This window comes from Triticum aestivum, chromosome 2B (assembly GCF_018294505.1).
Source record: "Triticum aestivum cultivar Chinese Spring chromosome 2B, IWGSC CS RefSeq v2.1, whole genome shotgun sequence".
NCBI classification, from domain to species: domain Eukaryota; kingdom Viridiplantae; phylum Streptophyta; class Magnoliopsida; order Poales; family Poaceae; genus Triticum; species Triticum aestivum.
This window is the reverse complement of record NC_057798.1, coordinates 531,561,694-531,580,209: the sequence shown is the minus strand read 5'-3', so window position 1 is coordinate 531,580,209 and position 18,516 is coordinate 531,561,694.

Below are 18,516 nucleotides of genomic sequence, written 5' to 3'. Positions count from 1 at the left end.
TACGACAATTGTACGCGGTGTCTGAAATCATCATTCTTATACGGTGGGTCACGCCACCACCAAAGTTGAAAATCTTCAATTTGAGTTTTTCCTCAGTTTTGAAATTCTTCAGTTTTTCAAATTCTTCAACCTTTCAAAATCTTCACTGTTTCCGTCGTTTTTCTTAATTGGCTATATATATATATATACATATATATATATATATATATATATATATGAGTTTATGTCCTCTACAGCATTCACTTATGGCTATTTCTTCAAGTTGCATTTTCTGCTAAGTGAATGTGATCAGACCCTTCCCCCTCTATGCTATACTCAACCCAATCTATTCACAAATTATTCATGTGCGTTCTATTTGAAACTCGTTCAAAATCTTCACTGTGTCCTATCAGCTGATGAAATTGCGAGCGGAACTTTACAACTAATCTTATCCAAATTTTCGGTTTTGCCGCTCAAACCGTCCCGTATCCCATGATAGACTTATCTATTCACCCACGATCTAACACGATCTCCACTTTTCAGTACGTGGGTGACACATGTCAAGCGAATGAGAAGGGCCAGGGGCACGTTCGTCCTAAATCTTCGAGCGAACAGTTTTTCACTGCGACTATAAATACCCCCTCACCCCTTCCTCACTTCCTTTACTCCGCTCGACCGCTCTCTCTCTCTCTCGCTCGAGCTTCTCAAACCCTAGAGCCGCCGCTACTCCATCGTTGCCGGTGAGGAAGAGCTTCACTGCCTCGACCTCGTCATCGTCGTACTCGCGCCGGCCGCGGAAATCTTCACTCCGCCGCCGTTGTAGCTGTCTTCCTCCGCCAAGTTAGGGCGTGGAAGATCTGAACTGACGAGCTTCAAATCTACACTTCTCAGTTCGTCGTGTTCTTCATCAAGGGTAATTAAAAGTTCCTTTTACTGCCCTCTTTGATTCAAATTTTCTCTACAAAATCTTCAAAGGTGTTTTATTCTTCGAATCCTCACACACAAAACACCTCACTAGTCATCTGCTCTTGATTCGTTTCTCTAAGCATCATTTATCTTCAAGATTCCTCAATTGTGTGGATCCTCAATCTATACAACTCTGGAACCTAAGACAAAGAACGCTTAGTGAAATTCTTCAAGACTCATCTGGTCAAATTCCTCAAACTTGTTCTTTTTGAAAACCTTCTAAGAATGCATATGACCTCTTCAAATTCCTCGCAACTATACTCTGTTCACAGGTACTCATGTCCGCTGCAGAATCACTAGGTTCTCATCAACTTAACTCATTTGCAGCGATCCTCGAAGAAAAGTTGCATACTTCTTTAGAGAATTCGATTGTTCAAATCCCTCAACTGAAGAATATGGCAGAAGGTAAGAAATCATAGAAAGGAGGAAAGAGGCCTGAGGTCATGACTGCATTTGAAATTCCTGAGGACATCTATGCTGACTATTGCACACCTGATGAGGCTAAGTTCGGAAAGGAGAACAAAAATCAGCGCAAGGTACGCATACAAAGGATTGAAAGGAGATGGGCAAGAGAATGGAGGGAGTATAGATATGTAACTCCAAAGTATATGAAGAAATTCGCTCTAAATCCTCCCTGCCCAAGAGCTCCATTGGCACCTGGCCAAGAAGCTGACCCCACCAGCATCAAGTGTGGTGAGGATTTCCCTCAAGAATGGGCCAAACGCCAAGCCAAGTTGTCAAGACAAGCCAAAGAAGCAGTGAGGAAATTTAATGAAGACTCTACTGGTGCTGCTGCCACAAAGGCCTCTGACAAGCCTAGAAAATCGATGGCAAAGAAGCCCGCTCACAAGCCAAGTGCTTCACCAACTGTGCCCTCACGGCCAAGTTCCTCGCAATGCCCTCACGGCTAGAATCTTCAAAGCCCTCATGGCCAAATTCTTCAAAGCCCTCACGGCCAATTCCTCATGCTGCTCCTACTCCTCCAAAGTCCTCAGCTCCTCCCCCAAAGTCCTCAGTTGCTCCGGCAAAGTCCTCAACATCCAATGCCTCAGTTCACAGCCTGTGATGTTGAAGGGATTGCAGATGAAGACGTGGATATTGGATGCACTACGCTTGTGATGAATGATGACTTTTGGGAAAGTCAGCATCCCAATTCTCCACACTTCACCCCACTATAGCAAATACCTCAGTCCCCTGCACCAACCGTTCAAATAGGCTCTAAAGAAAATCATCCTACCTTGTCTGTGCATGAAGAAATTCCAGCCACTAGTGCTGAAGAAACTGCTGCTGCTAATACTTTGAACATGCAGACTGCCATTGAAGAGGAACCAGAAATTCCTCAGCCTGAAGAACCGGAGATTGCGATTCCTGAGGTTGTGATGCAACTCACTGACACTCCTGTGCCCAAGCCAAAGGATCCATTCTCAAAGAAGCAAAAGTTCAAGGCTGCTGATTTCTTCAACGAGCATGTGTTCTTCACCGACTACAATCCCTATGATTATGCTCGCATAAGGAAGAGGCGTTTCTAGACTGCTAGTCAAGCAAATTTCTATTCCTCTGTGCTATTCGACAAAGACAAAGTCTTCGATCATGCACACATTCCTCACATGGACATGGAATCTCTACCGTGCTTTGAGCCAGTCCTAAGTGTTCTTCACGGTGCTGGATTGCTGAATTTCTGCACTAACATCTGTGATTGGAATGAAGAACGCATTCTTCAATTCTTTGCAACGCTACACATCACAGGAAATTCTGAAGATGTGAACTCATGGGTGCTGGACTGGATGTCAGAAAATACTCACTACAAGGCACTAGCAACTGAATTGCTTTGTGCCCTCCCACTCAGTCCTCCCCTTGATGGTGCTCGTTGCGTCTACAATGAACCTGAGCTTACAAATCATTACATGCAAGTGCTGATGAAGCCTTTGAAGCCAGGGCAGGCCCCTCGAACCAAATTCCTCGTCAAGGAATTACTGTATGTGCCATGGACTGTCTATCGCATTCTGACGAAGACAATGAGTCCTATCAAAGGCCACGACTCAAATGATGAAGAAGTCGTTGGCATCATGAAGAATATGCTTTTCAATATCATTCATGGCGTTCCCGTCAACTTCCATGATTTCTTCATGAGGACTCTGGCAAATATTGCTATGTCACCATTTGAGCTGAAGCCTTATGCGCCATGGATTATGAGGTTCATTAGGACAAGGTCTTCACTCAACTACAAGGCTGATACTCTGAACCATGGTAGCAACTTGCCTCCAATTGAAGTCCTCAAACGGACATTTTCCTCAGCTGATGACAAAGGCAAGGCAACTGCTGTGATAGATGAAGGCATTCGTCCATTGGATGGTCAATTTCGCAAGGCTTCATCCTACTCCACCAATGATTACTCTGCCACACATGACTCTGCTGCCAACACCCCTGCCAAGAAAATTCCTCAAGCCACAGCACCCAGGGTGATGACTGATCGTGAGTTACTCCTCAGTCTTCATCAAAAAGTTGATCGCAATCATAAATGGGTCAAGCGTCAGTTTGGTTCAATTCTTTACAACATGACCTCAACACACAATGCAGTGAAGAAAAACCAATACTACCTCCATGAAACCTTCAACCGTACCTGGGCTATTCTATCTCATATCTACAGCACAGAAGATCTGAAGAGCATGGGTCTCAAGGAAGAATTTGACTGGTCTGCACCTCCACCGAAGAAATTCAAGAAGGTCAAGGTTCCTTCCTTGGTGGCCAGCTCTTATTCTTCATCGCGCGACACCGATGAAAATGAAGACTTGGACGACACTGTGGCAGGCCCTACTACGATAACCGACCCCGACAACGCTGGCGCTCCTCCATGAACTTGATATTCTTCAGGGGTGTTAGTCCTCAGTTTTGATCCTTTTGGTCATTCGATGACAAAGGGGGAGAAATCTGAGTTAGTGTTCAAGCGGGTCTATTATATGGGTGTTTTTTTCTAAGTTACAACTCTCGCTCTTCTGAAACTTTTATTGGATCGAGTTGTCATCTTAAACCCGATGGTGCTCTGATACTTTTGATGCACTGTGCTCTGACACTTTTGATGCGTTATTCTGCATGCTTGTTCCTCGTTAAAATTATTGCTCGCATGCTGAATCTCTTCAGGCACCATATTTCATCATGCATTTCAAATTCTTCATATTATATGTAAAATTCATGTATGAATTACAAGATATAGAGGGAGATCTCCATGATTCAACTCTTCAAGTGTGCATTGCTTCAAAAGCAAATTTCTCACTATGCACATCTTCAGGGGGAGTTCTTCTATATCTTGCAATCAAATTCCTCAATATCAGTACTTACACTTCATATGTTTATCCCCGTTGAAAACTTAACCTATATTGTCATCAATCACGAAAAAGGGGGAGATTGTAAGTGCATCTAGTGCCCCTTAGTGATTTTGGTGTATTGAAGACTTATAGGTTAAGGGCTAATGTGTTTATGAGTGTACACAGGTCTATAAGTCTATGAGGAGTTTGATATTTACAGAGAAAGTTGACCCCTAAAAATGAATATCTTCGACTGAAGATTTTGGTATTCCTGAAGACTTTCATGAAGACTTTGAAAGTGAAGAAATTGGTGTGTCCGTGAAGACTTGATATTCATGCAAGGAATACGAAGCTTGAAGACTTTCGTTTTCATAGTTTTGTTTTTCTCTTTCTTGAGTCATAAGAAACACCGTACTGTTAAAGGGGGTCGAGGAAATACTAAGGAAAAATTTCCATGTGATGCTCAACTCAAAATCCTACACCTACCAATCCCTTTGAGTGAAGCCATTGGAAATCTCATACAGTTCAGTCAATTTCTTCAGTGACAGAGACGAAGTTCTTCTGGTCGTTGAGGAATTTGTTCTGACTGAGGAGTTAGGAGTTCGCCAGTGCGGATTGCCTACACAGTAAGGAACATGATAGCCCTAAGGAATTTGAGAGTCAAATTTCCGACCGTTGTTGTGCTGCGCGCCAGCTGTCCCAAAATATCTTATCCACCTAACGGTCATATCATTGAAGGGCATTTATGTCCTATCATGTCGGGCTGCTCCCTAGGCTATAAATAGCCGCCCCCTACAACCACTAGCTGGTTGGCTGCTCCGAGAGAAACTAACACTTGTCATTTGAGAGCAACCCATCCTCCGAGGACTTTGAGCGAAAATCATCGTGTGAGGAAAAACCCAAACCCAAACACCAACAAACCCAAAGTGATTGAGCATCACTGAAGAGATTGATCCTGCGTGGATCCGACGCTTGTTACCTTTGAAGATTGGTGCTTCTTCCAGACGGTTAGGCGTCATGGTCTAGAGCATCCAAGAGGAATTGTGGATCGCCGAGTGACCGAAGTCTGTGAAGGTTTGGAAGTCGCCTGAAGACTTACCACGAGTGATTGGACGAGGTCTGTGTGACCTTAGTTCAAGGAGAATACGGTGAGGACTTGGTGTCCTGAGCTGCGTGCTCAGCGACTAGGTGTCCGGGACTGTGTGTCCTCGAGTTTAAATACTCAGCCGCTCCAACCAGACGTACAACTGAGACAGCAGTTGGAACTGGTCTACCAAATCATTGTCTTCACCAACCTTACTGGTTCTATTTCCTCAACTCCTTCATTCCCTCATTACTGTGTTGAGTGATTGTTCATATCTGTGTTTGAAGACTTTGACTGAAGACTTTCTCAATTTCCTCAGTTCAATTTCTTCAGTCTGTTTGTCTTCATCTTGTGTTATCATGTGTTTACGCTTTCTGTACTCTGTGTTTATCTTCAATTCATCATGATGACCATGTGTGTATTCTGTCATGCTTACTTCTGAGTACTTATTCCGCTGCAAGTAGTTCTTCGCTAAGGAATTTCCTCACCAGCAAATTCCTCAGTGAAGAATTCATAAAAATCGCCTATTCACCCCCCCTCCAGTCGATATAACGCACTTTCAGTTTCTAGATCTTCGGGCAGCGGAGCTGGACAATCGATTTGCTCCGCTATCGTTACCCAGGCCTAAAAGATTGGCATTGCGGCTTAGGCTCCTCCCGCAGATATGCCGGCAAAGGATATTCCTTGCAAACATAAAAGAACTTACCAGATTAGCCCGGCGTTTTACCCTGAGCCCGTGATCTTCGGACGTGGGCGGTGGTACCTCGCCGGCCTTAAAAAGCACTTTCCAGATGTCTTCGTGTGTCGTATCAAAGAGCTCCAGCAGCGTCTAGTGCTTGGCCGGGTCGAACTCCCACAGGTTACAAGTCTGGATCTGGCATAGAAGAATCTGGCGGAAGAGCATGACCTGGACCACGTTGACAAGCTTGATTTTCTTGTCAATCATGTTCTGGACACACGTCTGGAGCCCGGTCACTTCTTCCGCTGAGCCCCAGGCTAAACCCTTCTCCTGCCAGGAGGTGAGCCGCATGGGGACTCCGGATCAGAATTCGGGGGTCACCGCCCAGTTGGCGCCGCGCGGCTCAGTGATGTAGAACCAACCCGATTGCCACCCCTTCACGGTCTCCACAAAGGAGCCCTCAGGCCAGGTAACATTGGGCATCTTGCCCACCATAGTGCCTCCGCACTCCGCTTGTTCGCCATTCACCACCTTGGGCTTCACATTAAAGGTCTTCAACCATAGGCCGAAGTGAGGTGGGATGCGGAGGAAGGCCTCACACACGACAATGAATGCCGAAATGTTGAGGATGGAGTTGGGGGGAAAGTCGTGGAAGTCCGGCCCGTAGTAGAACATCTGTCCGCGGACGAACGGGTGGAGGGGGAACCCCAGCCCGCGGACAAAGTGGGAAAGAAATACCACCCTTTCTTGGGGCTCTGGGGTGGGGATGATCTGTCCCTTGGCCGGAAGCCGATGAGCGATGTCTTCGGACAAGTACCCGGCCTCTCGGAGCTTCTTGATGTCCTCCTTCTTGACGGAGGAGGCCATCCACTTGCCTCCAGCTCCGGATCCAGACATGATTGGAGTGCTTTTTGGGCGGAAGAAATGGGTGCTTGGGCATTGGAGCTCGAGGATGAATGAGCATAGGAAGAAGAGGGCGTGGGTTAAAGAGGGGAATCCTTATCCCTTTATAAAGGCAGTAAAAATCGTGTGCCACCCCGTTCGCCCTAAAACTCGCTTATTTTCCCAAGTGCCATGCTGATGGCATGGTTGGGTTACCCATGCCCGTATTGATGAGAATCTCGTGATAAGGGGACACGATCTCTGCTTCGACAAGACGTGCCAATGAAACCGTGCCTCGAAATACGGAGGGGCGGAATAAAAACGGTTCGAATGAAGACCAGGCCGTGGCGTGATGTCACGCTATGAGTTGTCAGCAGATTGGACTCGTGGGATATTATACTCCCTACTGTGGTATGTGGAATTTTTTTTGCAGAGCCGGACACAATTCTTATGTTCAAGATCCGCTGTGGAGTATTCGGAGAAGGAACCCGCCATGCAATGCCGAAGACAATCTGCGCCGGACTCATCGTCATTGAAGCCTGGTTCAGGGGCTACTGAGGGAGTCCTGGATTAAGGGGTCCTCGGATAGCCGGACTATATGCGTATGTTGGACTGTTGGGCTATGAAGATACAAGATAGAAGACTTCGTCCCGTGTCTGGATGGGACTCTCCTTTGCGTGGAAGGCAAGCTTGGCGATTCGGATGTGAAGATTCCTTTCTCTCTAACCGACTCTGTGTAACCCTAGCCCCCTCTGGTGTCTATATAAACCGGAGGGTTTAGTCCGTATGACAACAACAATCATAACCATAGGCTAGCTTCTAGGGTTTAGCCTCTATGATCTCGTGGTAGATCAACTCTTGTAATACTCATATCATCAAGATCAATCAAGCAGGAAGTAGGGTATTACCTCCATCGAGAGGGCCCGAACCTGGGTAAACATTGTGTCCCCCGCCTCCTGTTACCATTAGCCTTAGATGCACAGCTCGGGACCCCCTACCTGAGATCCGCCGGTTTTGACACCGACAGGCACACCTAAAGATCCACTAGTAAAAAGGTTCATGCGATTGAAGATATTAATGTTTTGAGTGGAAAGACGGATGAACTTATGAAATTATTTGCTAATAAGAATGTTTCTTCTGATCCAAATGATATGCCTCTGTCCACTTTGATTGAGAATAATAATGAATCTATGGATGTAAATTTTGTTGGTAGGAACAATTTTGGTAACATCGAGTATAGAGGCAATTTTAGTCGTAGGCTATTTCCTAGTAATTCCTCTAATAATTATGGTAATTCCTACAACAATTCCAATGGAAATTTTAAAAAGATGCCCTCTTATTTGATAATAGTGTTAAAGAATTTATGAGTTCGTGCTCTGATTGAAGAAAAATTTCTCAAGATTGATGATTTGGCTAGGAACGTTGATAGAATTTCTATTCATGTTGATTCTTTGAAACTTAGATCTATCCCACCTAAGCATGATATGAACGAGTCTCTCAAAGCCATGAGAATTTCCATTGATGAGTGTAAAGAAAGAACCGCTAAGATGCGTGCTAAAAAAATTGGTTTGTAAAAGCGTGTTCTTCTAGTTTTCATGATAATAATGATGAAGATCTAAAAGTTATTGATGTAACTCCTATCGATTCTTTGTTTTACAATATTAATCTTGATAAAGATGGAACTGGAGATGAGTCAACTTTAGTTAAAAGGCGTCCCAGTGATTCAGAGTTTTAGATCTAGATGCGAAAATTGATAAAAGTGGGATTGGAGAGGTCAAGACTTTAAGTAGCAATGAACCCACTCTTTTGGATTTCAAGGAACTTAATTATGATAATTTTTCTTTAATGGATTGTATTCCTTGTTGCAATCCGTGTTAAATTCTCCTCATGCTTATAATCAAAACAAAGCTTTTACTAAACATATTGTTGATGCTATGATGCAATCTTTTGAAGAAAAGCTTGAATTAGAAGTTTCTATCACTAGAAAACTTTATGATGAGTGGGAGCCTACTTTTAAGATCAAGATTAAAGATTATGAATGCCATGCTTTGTGTGATTTGGGTGCTAGTGTTTCCACGATTCTATCATTTTGAGCTCTCCACCAAGATGTATGTGACATGGAAGAGTAACCCATGATCCTAATCGAGTGTGCATTTGCATTCAAAAGCAAATTTTTAAATAATGCACAAATTTAGGGGGAGCTCTTGCTTATCACATACTTCTCAAACCGACGATGTACTTCATTTATATTATCATTTGTTGAAGCTTTGATCTATATGTTGTCATCAATTACCAAAAAAGGGGAGATTGAAAGTGCAACTAATCCCCGGGTGGTTTTGTTAATTCATAACAACATATAGCTCATTGAACTAATATCCATTCAAGTTAAATGTTTCATAAAGTTCAATGATTGGCATGGCATGGACTAGAGATGTGGACCCCTCAAAATGCGAAGGACACATATTGGCAAAAGATCAAGACTCTTCATTTTGTTTTAGTTATCCAAGATCACATTGAGTCCATAGGAAAGCCAATACTATTAAAAGGGGATGAGGTGTTGCTTAATGGTCCACTTGCTCAAAAATAATTAGTGATATGCTCCAAAACCCTCAACCACTTTCTCATTTCCACATGTGTCCTAAACCTAAATTCAAACTCGGCCCCACCGATTTGATTCATCCGGCGCCACCGAGTTCACTTGACATAGCCATAGCCAGAAACCCTAATCTGTTCGGTCTCACCAGTAGGGATTTCAGTCTCACTGAGATGGGATTGCAAACTCCCTGTTTCCTTTCCTAATGTTTCGGTCTTACCGAAATGAGTGATTGGTCCTACCGAGTTTGCAACGCAAATTCTTCGTTTCCTTTTTGCAACGTTTCGGTCTCATCGAAATGAGTAATCAGTCCCACCGAGTTTGCTTAACCAACTCTCTGTTTGATTAACTGCTGAAATCGGTCTCACCGAGTTCATGCGATCGGTCTCACCGAGATGAGGTTTTGCCCTAAACCTAGAGCATCGGTCCCACCGATTTGATCATGATGGTCCCACCGAAAATCCTAACTTTCACATTTTGAACTAGATCGGTCCCATCGAGTTTCTCTATTCGGTTTGGCCAAGTTTGGTAAAATGTGTGTAATGGTTAGATTTTGTGTGGAGGCTATATATACCCCTCCACCCCCTTCTCCATTCGTGAGAGAGCCATCAGAACGTGCCTACACTTCCACTACTCATTTTCTCCTACTCATGTGTTGAGACCAAGACATTCCAATCCAACCACAAGAATCTTGATCTCTAGCCTTCCCCAAGTTGCTTTCCACTCAAATCATCTTTCCACCATATCCAAATCTGTGTGAGAGAGTTGAGTGTTGGGGAGACTATCATTTGAAGCACAAGAGCAAGGAGTCATCATCAACACACCATCTATTACCTTTTGGAGAGTGGTTTCTCCTAGATTGGTTAGGTGTCACTTGGGAGCCTTTGTCAAGATTGTGGAGTTTAACCAAGGAGTTTGTAAGGGCAAGGAGATTGCCTACTTCGTGAAGATCTACCCGATTGAGGCAAGTCCTTCGTGGGTGATGTCCATGGTGGGATAGACAAGGTTGCTTCTTCGTGTACCCTTCGTGGGTGGAGCCCTCCGTGGAGTCGCGCAACTGTTACCCTTCGTGGGTTGAAGTCTCCATCAACAAGGATGTACGATAGCACCACTGAGGGAGTCCTGGATTAGGGGGTGTCCGGATAGCCGAACTATCACCGTTGGTCGGACTCCTGGATTATGAAGATACAAGATTGAAGACTTCGTCCCGTGTCCGGATGGGACTTTCCTTGGCGTGGAAGGCACGCTTGGCGATACGGATATGTAGATCTCCTACCATTGTAACCGACTCTGTGTAACCCTAACCCTCTTCGGTGCCTATATAAACCGGAGGGTTTTAGTCCGTAGGACGAACAACAATCATACCATAGGCTAGCTTCTAGGGTTTAGCCTCTCTGATCTCGTGGTAGATCTACTCTTGTACTACCCGTATCATCAATATTAATCAAGCAGGAGTAGGGTTTTACCTCCATCGAGAGGGCCCGAACCTGGGTAAAAACATCGTGTCCCTTGTCTCCTGTTACCATCCGCCTAGACGCATAGTTCGGGACCCCCTACCCGAGATCCGCCGGTTTTGACACCGACACCCCAGCACTCGCGGCATGGGGGCAGAAGCCGACGACTCGCCATCTCTCAAGTTTAATAAACAGCCGCACAAAAGGTAATATTTTAAATTCACAAGCATTGCTTAGCGCATATGAACAAGTTTTCAAGCGTACAGGATAACAAATGCGAGTTTACTCAAAAATTACATCTTTGGAGCATTCACCCGCTATAAGGCGGGCACCCTTCAGGACGCCCGCATAATACATCTTGGGCGTGCGATACTCCCTGCCCGGCGGTGGAGCGTCCGTCATAAGCTTCTCAGTGTCCATCTTGCCCCAGTGCACTTTAGCACGGGCAAGGGCCCTACGGGCACCTTCGATACAGACGGAGTGCTTGACGACTTCAATCCATGGACAGGCGTCCACCAGCCGCCTCACCAGCCCGAAGTAGCTCCCAGGCATGGCTTCATTAGGCCACAACCGAACTATGATGCCCTTCATGGCCTGTTCGGCCACCTTATGGAGCTCGACCAGCTGCTTCAGCTGGTCGCTCAAGGGCATCGGGTGTCCGGCCTCAGCATACTGAGACCAGAACACCTTCTCCGTCGAGCTCCCCTCCTCAGCCTGGTAGAATGCGGCAGCGTCGGACACACTGCGGGGCAGATCTACGAATGCTCCTGGAGAGCTCCGGATTCGGGTAAGTAACAAGTAATTCACTTTCACGTGCTTGCTTTGCATGAAGAATGCCTTACCCGCCGCTATCTTCTTCATCGCCTCAATTTCCTGGAGGGCTTTTTGGGCTTCGGCCTTAGCGGCTTTGGCGCTCTCAAGAGCCGAGGCGAGCTCGGACTCTCGAGTCTTTGAGTCACGCTCCAAACTCTCGTGTTATTCCACGAGAGCCTGGAGCTCTTGCCGCACCTCCGCCACCCGTGCCTCCTGCTTCTCTCGCTCGGTGCACTCCGCGGCCGCATTGCTTTCGGCCTTGGACACCGCTTCCTTCAAGGTCGCCATCTCGTTCGTGGCCCCTGCAATTCTCATGTTATTCCTGCTATTTTTTGCAACCACATCTTTTATATACTTCCATAAGGTATTACTTACCTTCCTTGTCCTCGAGCTGCTTTTTGGCAAGGCCGAGCTCGTTCTTGGATCGCTCAAGGCTCTGCTTCAATGCATCGACCTCCGCAATCAGTGCGGCAGAGGTCAGCAGCGCAGCCTGCATTCCCCATATTGACATACTTATGTTAGACTCCTACGTACATCTTTTTAGATCCTCAGTTCGCCTTTCCTTTCCGAACACCAAACTGAGCATCAGGGGCTACTGACTATGCGGTAATATTTTTACATACCTCAAAGCTTGTTAGAAGGCTGGCACAAGCTTCAGTCAGCCCGCTCTTGGCGGACTGAACTTTCTGGATCACCACACTCATAACAGTGCAGTGCTCCTCGTTGATGGAGGCGCCGTTAAGCGCCTCCAGCAAATTATCCGGCGCCTCTGGTTGGACGGAGGCCACCGGTGTCGCAGTCTCGCCCTTCTTATGAAGGGGCCACCTGCCGGACTCTGGAACCACTGAAGGTTTCGGTGTGGAGTCCGGCCGAGGGCCGGACTTAGAGCCCTTTGGAGTTTGATCCCCCTTATGCCCGGAGTCCGGGAGGTTGCCTTGCGCGCCTCCGGGACCTCCTCCTCCTCCTGGCTGGGCCCCTTTTGGGAGCCCACCTCGGCGTCATCCGCAGCGCGAGGAGAGGAGGCGGCCGGAAGTGAAGTGCTATTCACGTCCGACGGAGCCAGGGAGCCGCTCATTGAAGTGTCGAGCCCGTCCTTGGGCGGGCTGCAGGGTTGTATTCGGCATTAGGAGATTCTATGCGACAAACGAAACGCCATGAGTGATTCTGGTATCCGGATACTTACGATGTCGCCAGGGGCTTAGCCCTCGGTGGCCACTCCTCTTCGCCGTCGTCGGCGTTGGTGGAGTAGTCCGGAGGAAGGGTCCTTCCCTTCTTGGACCCTCCGGCCTCCCCAGTTGGGGCGGCCTTCCTTTTCTTCTCTCCCCCCGCTGGGGGAGAGGCCTCTTTTTCCTCCTCCTCGTCTTCGCGGGAGGAGTCCGCCTCATAGTCATCGGACGATGAGTCCAATAACACCTGGCGCCGGGAACTCTTTCGAGTTCTCGTGGCATTCTTCTTGGCCTTCTTCTCCGGCACCACGTGAGGCGCCGGAACCAGCAGCCCCGTCAATCGGGCGTCCGCTGGGTCTTCTGGCAAGGGAGCCGGACAGTCAACCTGCCCGGACGTCTTCTGCCAGTCCTGTCAAAGGTAAGGGAGTTTAGATCCCGCATAGAGTCAAACTATGAAAAACAAGTGTCCTGTAAAGGGTAAAATAGCTTACCTCGTTGGCTTGACGCTGCGAGTTGAATCCGCGATCTTCGGTAGCGGATGCGGGAGCCTCGGCGCCCTTGAACAGCACCTTCCAGGCATCTTCGTACGTAGTGTCGAAGAGCCTGCTCAAGGTTTTGTGCTGTGCCGGATCAAACTCCCACAAGTTGAAGGCCCGTTGTTCGCACGGGAGGATCCGGCGGATGAGCATGACCTGGACTATGTTGACAAGCTTGAGCTTCTTGTTCACAAGGTTTTGGACGCAGGTTTGGAGTCCGGTCAGCTCTTCCGAATTGCCCCATGTCAGGCCCTTCTCTTTCCAGGAGGTGAGCCGTGTGGGGATGCCAGAACGGAATTCGGGGGCCGCTGCCCATTCAGGGTCATGCGGCTCGGTGATGTAGAACCACCCCGATTGCCACCCTTTGATGGTTTCCACGAAGGAGCCCTCGAGCCATGTAACATTGGACATCTTGCCCACCATGGCGCCTCCGCACTCCACCTACTGTCCGCCCACCACCTTCGGCTTGACATTGAAGGTCTTCAGCCATAAGCCGAAGTGGGGCTTGATGCGGAGGAAGGCCTCGCACACGACGATAAACGCCAAGATGTTGAGGATGAAGTTCGGGGCCAGATCATGGAAATCCAGGCCGTAGTAGAACATGAGCCCTCGAACAAATGGGTGGAGTGGGAAGCCCAGTCCGCGGAGGAAATGGGGGAGGAACACCACCCTCTCATGGGGCCTGGGGGTGGGGACGAGCTGCCCCTCGTCTGGAAGCCGGTGCGCGATGTCGTTGTGCAGGTATCCGGCATTCCTCAACTTTTTGATGTGCCCCTCCGTGACGGAGGAGGCCATCCACTTGCCTCCCGCTCCGTACATGGCTGGGAAAGGTTGAGGCGAGATGTGCGGACTTGGGCGCTGGAGCTCGAGTGCGCGAAAATGGATGAGCAAAGGAGGAGAAGGCGTGTGTGAAAAAGTGGATCCTTATCCCTTTATATGGACGGATGAAGCTATGCGTCCCCACCGGCCTGGTAAAACTCGCTTATCTCCCAAGCACCGTAATTGATGGCATGGTTGGGTTACCCACGCCCGTATTGATGAGAATCCCGGAATAAGGGGACACGATCTCTGCTTTGACAAGACGTGCCAAGGAAACCACCTCGCTAAACGCGCTGAGGTGGAACAGTAAAAACGATTCGAATAAAGACTTGGCCATGGTGTGATGCCACGGAATATGTCAGCAGATTGAAGTTGTGTAAATATTATTCTCTCTACGGTGATATGTGGAACTTATTTTGCAGAGCAGGACACTATCCTTGTGTTCAAAATCTTCTATGAAGTATTCGAAGGAGGAACCCGCCTTGCAATGCCGAAGACAATATGCACGCCGGACTCATCGTCATTGAAGCCTGGTTCAGGGGCTACTGAGGGAGTCCTGGATTAGGGGGTGTCCGGATAGCCGAACTATCACCGTTGGCCGGACTCCTAGACTATGAAGATACAAGATTGAAGACTTCATCCCATGTCCAGATGGGACTTTCCTTGGCGTGGAAGGCAAGCTTGGCGATACGGATATGTAGATCTCCTACCATTGTAACCGACTATGTGTAACCCTAACCCTCTTCGGTGCCTATATAAACCGGAGGGTTTTAGTCCGTAGGACGAACAACAATCATACCATAGGCTAGCTTCTAGGGTTTAGCCTCTCTGATCTCGTGGTAGATCTACTCTCGTACTACCCGTATCATCAATATTAATCAAGCAGGAGTAGGGTTTTACCTCCATCGAGAGGGCCCGAACCTAGGTAAAAACATCGTATCCCTTGTCTCCTGTTACCATCCACCTAGACGCACAGTTCGGGACCCCCTACCAGAGATCCGCCGGTTTTGACACCGACAACCACCTATTAGAACCACGCCAAAAATCTCTGTGTCTACATTGCGTTTGCCCTCTCCAAACCCTTCCCTTTACCTTCATATGCAATGTTTTACATTCCGCTACCATACTCTTAGAATTGCATGTGTAGGTTGATTGCTTGACTTGTGCTAAGTTGCTAAAATCTGCCAAGACTTAAAATTGGGAAAAGGCTAGATTTTTATTTGGCCAAGTAGTCTACCCCCCCCCCTCTAGACAAACTTTCGATCCTACATAGGGAAATAAACTGCTTTCAAAATCCTTGCACTAAGAGAATTGGGTTCAACCAGCAGCCTCCAAGCCTGCCGTGCAAGCAAGGCGAGATTAAAAATCTCCATGTACCTGAACCCCATGCTGCCAAGATACTTCAACTTTGTCATAATATCCCATGACACCCATGTTGGTTTCCTTCTACTTTGCTTGCTCCCCCACCAGAACTGTCGGATGACCGACGTGATGTTCTCACATAGGCCTCATGGTAACCTGAAACATGCCATTGAGTACACAGGTATTGCCTGAGCAACTGCCTTAATAAGTACTTCCTTACCTGCAGCAGAAAGGAGTTTCTCCATCCACCCTCTAACCTTCTCCCAGAATCTGTCCCTGAGATATTTGAAGGTTCCCATCTTTGACTGTCCAACATCAGTGGGCATCCCTAAGTATCTATCACTTAGGCTTTCATTAAACACATTGAGAGTGTTCTTTATGCCATCTCTTAGATTTTGCGGGCATCCTTTGCTGAAATGAATAGAAGATTTGTCATGGTTAATTCTCTGGTCTGAAGCATTACAATATGTCTCCAAAAGGTTTGACACCATCGTTTCCCCCTCAACACTTGACTTGAAAAGCAGCAGGCTATCGTCAGCAATGAGTACATGGTTAACAACCAGGGCTGTTGGAGCCACCCTAACTCCTTCAAACGCACACGACTGAGAACTGTATTTCAAAAGGCACAAAAGGCCCTCTGCTACAATCAAGAAGAGATAAGGAGATATAGGATCTCCCTGTCAGATACCTCTAGTAGGAGTGAATTTCTCTAGCTTCTCACCATTAAACAGGACTGAAAATGATACTGACTGCACCATCCCCATTACAATGTTGATCCAGGAGTGAGCAAAGCCCAACTTCTCCATCATTGCCCGCAGGTATGGCCACTCCAATCTATCATAAGCTTTCATCATATCAAGCTTCAAAGCACAAAAGCTATTAGATCTGGACTTACTCATCTTCATAAAGTGCATGCATTCATACACACAAATTATGTTATCTGTAATCAGCCTCCCTGGGACAAAGGCAGGCTGCTCCTCTGAAATAATATCTGGAAGGATCAACTTTTTGCAACAACTTTTGATGCAATTTTATAGATCACATTACATAGAATGATGGGACGAAACTGAGAAAGAAGAGTTGGGTTTAAAACCTTCGGTATTAGGACGAGCATCGTGTCGTTAATGCAGTCTACCTCTTCCTCTCCCCAGACAATTTTGAGTACTGCCTTAGTCAGCTCGTGTCCACAAATGTCCCAATGTCCCTGATAAAAATGGGCAGGAAATCCGTCTGGTCCCGGTGACTTGGTTGGGAACATTTGGAAGAGCACTATTTTTACCTCATCATTAGTGTACGGCGCAATCAACATTGCATTCATATCTTCCGTCACCTTCTCTAGGACCTTGGAGAGGACATCATCCATTCCCGCTACCCCTTCGGATGTGTAAAGGGTTTTATAAAAATCATTTGCCATAGTTTTTAGTTTCTCTTGATCATCAGTAAGGATGCCCAAAGAATTTGCGAAGGCTTTGATCATATTTCTCTATCTTCGTTGGCTTGCCCAAAGATGGAAGAACCTCGTATTTCTGTCACCTGCTGTGAGCCACTCAGGACGGGATCTTTGTCTCCACATCAGCTCCTCTCTGTGGTAGAGTTCAACGAGCTTCTCGCTGATCTTAATCTCAATATGGCTCAGCCCTGTTCTGCCTGGTACATTTTGTAGCCACTCCAACTCCATCTTCAGGCCTTTGATTTCTTTTCTGACCATACCAAATGTATTTCTGTTTGACGACCACAACCTCCCTGCAACTCTGGCTAGTTTGGCTCGCAGGTCATCAAGTTTCTTCGCTGCACCCCCTTCGGTCCAGTTCGCTAGTATCGTTTCTCCCCAGGTTTCATGCGTCTCCCACATCACTTCGTATCTGAAACAATGTTTCTTTTTTGTAGGAACAGCCCCATGCATGTTCAATAGAATTGAGACAGTGGTTAGAAGACGCTGCTGAGAAATGCTTCACTTGTGCGTCCGGGTACAGCTCGTTCCACTCAGTAGTAGCTAGGGCTCTGTCAAGCCTGAACCTAGTGTAACTTCCTCCCATGACCTTCTTCTCAAATGTCCAAAAATGGCCCTGGTAGCCAATATCCATCAACATGCAAACATCCACCGCATCACGAACACCCTAGATTTGTGCATTACTTCTTTCTCCCGTACCTTCATGTTCATCCGAACGTAGAACTTCATTGAAGTCACCGATGCATAGCCAAGGGAGACTGCTCAAAGTGCTAATCCCCTTCAAGACATCCCATGCCTTGTACCTGAGATGTGTTTGTGCTTCTCCATAGAAAACCGTTGCCCTCCATTGACTGGCCCCTGGTTCCTCTACCGAACAATCAATATGATAAGCCAAGTATCCCAAAATTCAATTTTTATTGGATTATTCCAGAACAAGCCTAGACCAGCACTTCTTCCTTGACTACTTCCAACATAGCCACTGTCATACCCAATACTCCCAGCTAAATTTTCTACCCTAGTTCCGTCAATTTGCATTTCAATAATACAAATCAGGGTAGGGGCAAACTTTTTCGCAATATCGTGAAGTTCTCTGACTGTCGCGGCTTTGCCCGCACCATGACAATTCCACCTGACGATATCATTGCGCCCGATGGTACTCCTCATGGGAGTCTGCCGATATTGCATCATGTGTGGTTGAAGTCCCCTCCATGCTCCTACCCTCAACCACCTCATTGCCCATCTCTGACTGGTCCTCCGTGCTCTCCTTCTTCGTCCTCTTTCTATCCTTCCTTGGCGATACATACACTGGCGGGAGGGGGGAACCGCAGGCATTTTCTCCTTCACCACCAGCACAAGTGATGTCTCTGGATCAACCCCTACTGCATTAGCCTCCGGCACAATGGCTGCATTCTCCACCAATGTGCGTTTGTT